Source organism: Coregonus clupeaformis, unplaced genomic scaffold (assembly GCF_020615455.1).
Source record: "Coregonus clupeaformis isolate EN_2021a unplaced genomic scaffold, ASM2061545v1 scaf3702, whole genome shotgun sequence".
Classification (NCBI taxonomy): Eukaryota; Metazoa; Chordata; class Actinopteri; order Salmoniformes; family Salmonidae; genus Coregonus; species Coregonus clupeaformis.
The window spans coordinates 24,191-31,268 of NW_025537156.1; positions in this window are offsets into that span (position 1 = coordinate 24,191).

Consider the following 7,078-nt stretch of genomic DNA (forward strand, 5'->3'; position numbering starts at 1 on the left):
CTATTTATAGCCTATTTCACTGTGGAAAGAGGCCCCGATAGATTTAATTGTCATGTTGATATGATTTTCAGTTTGCTTCCATATGGCTGGTTTCACATTCGTCTCCAGGGATCATAAGGAAGAATCATCGAAAACAATTCCCCTTTCTCCAAACGGATTACTAAGTTACCTAGCTCTTATCCAACACAACACTAAACAATACATTCATTGCACTATAACGGTGACAAACGGTGCCCACAAACTGTTAAGGCCTACATAAAGCTGTCCCAACAGCAGAGTCCCAACAGCAGAGTCCCAACACCTTACCACCGCTACACCTGGCTACATTTTACATTTACATTTTAGTCATTTAGCAGACGCTCTTATCCAGAGCGACTTACAGGAGCAATTAGGGTTAAGTGCCTTGCTCAAGGGCACATTTACGTCATTTAGCAGACGCTCTTAAACAGAGCGACTCACAAATTGGTGCATTCACCCTATAGGCAGTGGGATAACCACTTTACAATTTTTGGGGGGGGTAGAAGGATTACTTTATCCTATCCCAGGTATTCCTTAAAGAGGTGGGGTTTCAAATGTCTCCGGAAGGTGGTGAGTGACTCCGCTGTCCTGGCGTCGTGAGGGAGCTTGTTCCACCATTGGGGTGCCAGAGCAGCGAACAGCTTTGACTGGGCTGAGCGGGAACTATGCTTCCCAGAGGAAGGGGAGCCAGCAGGCCAGAGGTGGATGAACGCAATGCCCTCGTTTGGGTGTAGGGACTGATCAAAGCCCGAAGGTACAGAGGTGCCGTTCCCCTCACTGCTCCATAGGCAAGCACCATGGTCTTGTAGCGGATGCGAAGCTTCAACTGGAAGCCAGTGGAGTGTGTGGAGGAGGGGGGTGACGTGAGAACTTGGGAAGGTTGAACACCAGACGGGCTGCGGCATTCTGGATGAGTTGTAGGGGTTTAATGGCACAGGCAGGGAGGCCAGCCAACAGCGAGTTGCAGTAGTCCAGACGGGAGATGACAAGTGCCTGGATTAGGACCTGTGCCGCTTCCTGTGTAAGGCAGGGTCGTACTCTCCGAATGTTGTAGAGCATGAACCTGCAGGAGCGGGTCACCGCCTTGATGTTAGCGGAGAACGACAGGGTGTTGTCCAGGGTCACGCCAAGGCTCTTCGCACTCTGGGAGGAGGACACAACGGAGTTGTCAACCGTGATGGCGAGATCATGGAACGGGCAGTCCTTCCCCGGGAGGAAGAGCAGCTCCGTCTTGCCAGGGTTCAGCTTTAGGTGGTGACCCGTCATCCATACTGATATGTCTGCCAGACATGCAGAGATGCGATTCGCCACCTGGTTATCAGAAGGGGGAAAGGAGAAGATTAGTTGTGTATCGTCAGCGTAGCAATGATAGGAGAGGCCATGTGAGGATATGACAGAGCCAAGTGACTTGGTGTATAGGGAGAAAAGGAGAGGGCCTAGAACTGAGCCCTGGGGGACACCAGTGGTGAGAGCACGTGGTGCGGAGACAGCTTCTCGCCACGCCACTTGGTAGGAGCGACCGGTCAGGTAGGACGCAATCCAGGAGTGAGCCGCGCCGGAGATGCCCAGCTCGGAGAGGGTGGAGAGGAGGATCTGATGGTTCACAGTATCAAAGGCAGCAGACAGGTCTAGAAGGACAAGAGCAGAGGAGAGAGAGTTAGCTTTAGCAGTGCAGAGAGCCTCCGTGACACAGAGAAGAGCAGTCTCAGTTGAATGACCAGTCCTGAAACCTGACTGGTTTGGATCAAGAAGGTCATTCTGAGAGAGATAGCAAGAGAGTTGGCTAAAGACGCACGCTCAATAGTTTTGGAAAGAAAAGAAAGAAGGGATACTGGTCTGTAGTTGTTGACATCAGTGGGATCGAGTGTTGGTTTTTTGAGAAGGGGAGCAACTCTCGCTCTCTTGAAGACGGAAGGGACATGGCCAGCGGTCAAGGATGAGTTGATCAGCGAGGTGAGGTAGGGGAGAAGGTCACCGGAGATGGTCTGGAGAAGAGAGGAGGGGATGGGGTCAAGCGGGCAGGTTGTTGGGCGGCCTGCAGTCACAAGTCGCAGGATTTTATCTGCAGAGAGAGGGGAGAAAGAAGTCAAAGCATAGGGTAGGGCAGTGTGAGTAGGACCAGCAGTGTCATTAGACTTAACAAACGAGGATCGGATGTCGTCAACCTTCTTTTCAAAGTGGTTGACGAAGTCATCCACAGAGAGAGAGGGGGGGGAGGATTCAGCAGTGAGGAAAATGTGGCAAATAGCTTCCCTAGGGTTAGAGGCAGATGCTTGGAATTTAGAGTGGTAGAAAGTGGCCTTAGCAGCAGAAACAGATGAAGAAAATGTAGAGAGGAGGGAGTGAAAAGATGCCAGGTCGGCAGGGAGTTTAGTTTTCTTCCATTTCCGCTCCGCTGCCCGGAGCTCTGTTCTGTGAGCTCGCAATGAGTCATCAAGCCACGGAGCTGGAGGGGAGGACCGAGCCGGCCGGGAGGATAGGGGACACAGAGAGTCAAAGGATGCAGAAAGGGAGGAGAGGAGGGTTGAGGAGGCAGAATCAGGAGATTGGAGGGAGAAGGATTGAGCAGAGGGAAGAGATGATAGGATGGAAGAGGAGAGAGTAGTGGGAGAGAGAGAGCGAAGGTTGCGGCGGCGCATTACCATCTGTGTAGGGGCAGAGTGAGTAGTGTGGCTATCAGCGGAGCCTTGTCTGGCAGCGAAACAGTTCATTCAGCCTCATTTAATGCCTTTAAAAAAAAAAACATAGCTGATGTGGCTGACTTGCTTAAACAAATGTGGTTTCTACTGACAATTGAGATGTACAAACTATGGCATAAGGGGACGACGAGCGGATAAGAGGCAATCCGTAATTTTTATTAGGACATTAATGAGCAAACTAGGACGGAGGTAGTCAATATAACTATTTGTTCAGCACTTTTGAAATGTACAGCGACAGAATTCAGAACCTGGGCCGTTCTTACAGTGTTCTCCCTGTACACCAAGTCAGAACCGTAGGATAAATGAAGGGGACATATACACAGACAATGAAAGCTCTTACAATATTCAATGACTACATTTCTCTAAAACAGGATATAGGCTACATGTGCACCACCAAAATGGTCCATCTTGGGCAAATTTTGTCATGAAACTTGAAGGACAAGTTCAAGTAGACCAGGTCAATAGGGGATGTTAATAATTCAATGTGTTTTCTTTATTTAATTACAGCTGCATAGCTAATGTACTTTTTTGGTGTACAATTTTTTTTAAATATCTATATTGTAAATACACCTGATTGTAAAAGTTTTGTATATTTTGGTTTGGTCCATCGTGGGTTATCTGTACTTATTGGTTCTCTTTTGCCTGACCTTCAACTAGCAACGTATGTTGTCCTTGACTCCGTAATTTGTCAATATAAAACTGTGGTAATGTTACACAAAGTGCTGTTAAGCAACTATAGGTTGTGTTACAATGTGGACAATATAAAGATTTATGTTAACAAGTTTCACCGAGCTCGCTAATTAGGGTACCTATTGTCACACCCGTCGCTATGGGCGGGCCATAGGGGGCCGGGCCCGCCCCCAAAATGCTTGTGCCCCCACTTGAGGCACAGATCTCTTAACAAAATTACTTTAATTTTATATTATAATAGTTGCTAATTTTGTGTTGCATTCTTTATCATTAAAACATTAAAAATATAAAGAAACAATGGTGTGATTTTGTTTGATTGATGGGAATCTACACTGCAACAGCCTATCACGGCCTTAATAAAAAGAACGTTAGGCTACGTACGTTACGTAGCCTACGTCAGTGTAGCCGCTCAACAGTTACCGCGCATTTTTTGAAAGCTGGATGAGTTTTCGCCGGTTTACTTCGCTTCAGTTCGTCATGGATATCCGTAAGTGGTTGAAAAGCCCACCAACAGTCTTCTCTGCCAAATTGGATACGACACCGACGCCTCCTGATGTTGTAGTTGGAGAAGGAGACCCTGGACGATAGTCTGAGCCTGATGCTAGTAGCTCCGTGGATGCCGACCCTGGGCCTGGCAGGACCTGCAGGTCAAGTGCAACCGCGACTGGGGCAGCATTTGGGCCACAACTGCCTGTTGAATCAGTGGGTGTGAGTGACCTCGGCATGGACAAACCCAAACAAATCCGCGGAGGTTCTTATTAATTGGAAATATCCAGTCAAAATGTTTGGTTATAAAACCGATCATTTTCCTCTAGCTGGTATTTGAACAGGGAGTTGCTTGAGTACTCGGTGGAAAAGGACTCCGCAGTTTGTTATGCTTGCAGGAAATTCAAATCTGTATCATCGGATTCGACCTTCTCCATTAAGGGATTTAATGATTGGAAACATGCAATTGGAACAGGCAAGGGCTTAAATAAGCATGCAGCTTCAAAAGAACATTTAGCCTGTGAAGCAATGTGGAGAGATTCAGAAAAACGTAGAGAGACAGGAAAAGAGATTTCCACTCTCTTAAATTCAGAGCAGCTGGCTCGCAACAGATACTACATGTCAGCTGTAATTGATATGCTGGAGTTTTTAGTGGTGAATCAATTGCCGTTACGTGGAGATAATGCTGGTTTTGCCAGTGTGCTAGATGATAATAGCTCAATGGGGCTGTTTTTGTCTCTCTTTGAGTACACCATGCGCAAAGATCCCGAACTGACACGGATTACAAAAACAATCCCACACAATGCACGCTATACCAGCCCACAGATACAAAACGAGATTATCGAAATGATGAGCAAACTCGTGACAGAGGAGATAGTGAGACAAGTCGGCGATAGCTGGTATTCAATTAAAGTGGATGGCACACGGGATCCTTTAGGCCAAGAAAACATATCTGTAGTTGTGCGTTTTGTTGACAAAAACTATGGTCTGTGTGAGCGCCTCTTGGTAATGGCCACATCTGAGAAAGGTGATGCAGAGGCTCTGACAGGTGTCATCTTTGATGAGCTCACCAGCGCCAGACTCGGCACGGACAAAATCCTGAGTCAAGTTTATGATGGCGCATCACTCATGTCTGGCAGGCATGGTGGTGTGCAGAAATTGCTCCAAAACAAGCTGGATCGTAACATACCATATATTCACTGCTTTAATCACCAACTTCATCTGGTTGTGATTCATGCCATGTCCAGTGAAGCAGCTGTCGATGATTTTTTTGGAGTATGCCACATGCTGTACAACTTCATCAGGAAGCCAACCGTGGCTATTCTGTACAAAGGCGATACCCTGAAACGTCTCTTGGACCAGAGATGGACTGGCCACTTGGCAACGGTCAAAGTTGTGGTGAAGAGTTTTCACGACATCCACATTACTGACCGAGGTGGAAAACACACGAGGCCTTGGAGCGGATGTGGCGTCGAGGCTACGCGGCTGCTTCCTGCCGTTACGCAGCGCAGTTTTATTTTAATTGTGCACCTTGTTATGAAACTGTTGTCACTTTTCGAGCCGCATAACAGACTACTACAGGCCGAAGATATGGACATGTTCACTGCGGTGACGCTTGTGAACAGCGCTTCTGACTGCGTGAAGACACTGCGTGTGGGATCTCTGCGCTCCTCCAGCATCGGCCACCGAGGCTGTGCCGGTGACCGACCCTGGTCCAAGCAAGAGAAGACGCACAATTAATAAGAACCTCCGCGGATTTGCAGTTGAAGAAACAGTTGGTCAGCCACAAAGTGACACAGATGAAAAGACTGAGTTCATGAGGTTGTTTTACAGTGTTATCGATGCTGTGCAAGGAGAGATGAATGCGCGTTTTTGAAAGCTGGATGAGTTTTCGCCGGTTTACTCGCTTCAGTTCGTCATGGATATCCGTAAGTGGTTGAAAAGCCTACCAACAGTCTTCTCTGCCAAATTGGATACGACACCGACGCCTCCTGATGTTGTAGTTGGAGAAGGAGACCCTGGACGATAGTCTGAGCCTGATGCTAGTAGCTCCGTGGATGCCGACCCTGGGCCTGGCAGAACCTGCAGGTCAAGTGCAACCGCGACTGGGGCAGCATTTGGGCCACAACTGCCTGTTGAATCAGTGGGTGTGAGTGACCTCGGCATGGACAAACCCAAACAAATCCGCGGAGGTTCTTATTAATTGGAAATATCCAGTCAAAATGTTTGGTTATAAAACCGATCATTTTCCTCTAGCTGGTATTTGAACAGGGAGTTGCTTGAGTACTCGGTGGAAAAGGACTCCGCAGTTTGTTATGCTTGCAGGAAATTCAAATCTGTATCATCGGATTCGACCTTCTCCATTAAGGGATTTAATGATTGGAAACATGCAATTGGAACAGGCAAGGGCTTAAATAAGCATGCAGCTTCAAAAGAACATTTAGCCTGTGAAGCAATGTGGAGAGATTCAGAAAAACGTAGAGAGACAGGAAAAGAGATTTCCACTCTCTTAAATTCAGAGCAGCTGGCTCGCAACAGATACTACATGTCAGCTGTAATTGATATGCTGGAGTTTTTAGTGGTGAATCAATTGCCGTTACGTGGAGATAATGCTGGTTTTGCCAGTGTGCTAGATGATAATAGCTCAATGGGGCTGTTTTTGTCTCTCTGAGTACACCATGCGCAAAGATCCCGAACTGACACGGATTACAAAAACAATCCCACACAATGCACGCTATACCAGCCCACAGATACAAAACGAGATTATCGAAATGATGAGCAAACTCGTGACAGAGGAGATAGTGAGACAAGTCGGCGATAGCTGGTATTCAATTAAAGTGGATGGCACACGGGATCCTTTAGGCCAAGAAAACATATCTGTAGTTGTGCGTTTTGTTGACAAAAACTATGGTCTGTGTGAGCGCCTCTTGGTAATGGCCACATCTGAGAAAGGTGATGCAGAGGCTCTGACAGGTGTCATCTTTGATGAGCTCACCAGCGCCAGACTCGGCACGGACAAAATCCTGAGTCAAGTTTATGATGGCGCATCACTCATGTCTGGCAGGCATGGTGGTGTGCAGAAATTGCTCCAAAACAAGCTGGATCGTAACATACCATATATTCACTGCTTTAATCACCAACTTCATCTGGTTGTGATTCATGCCATGTCCAGTGAAGCAGCTGTC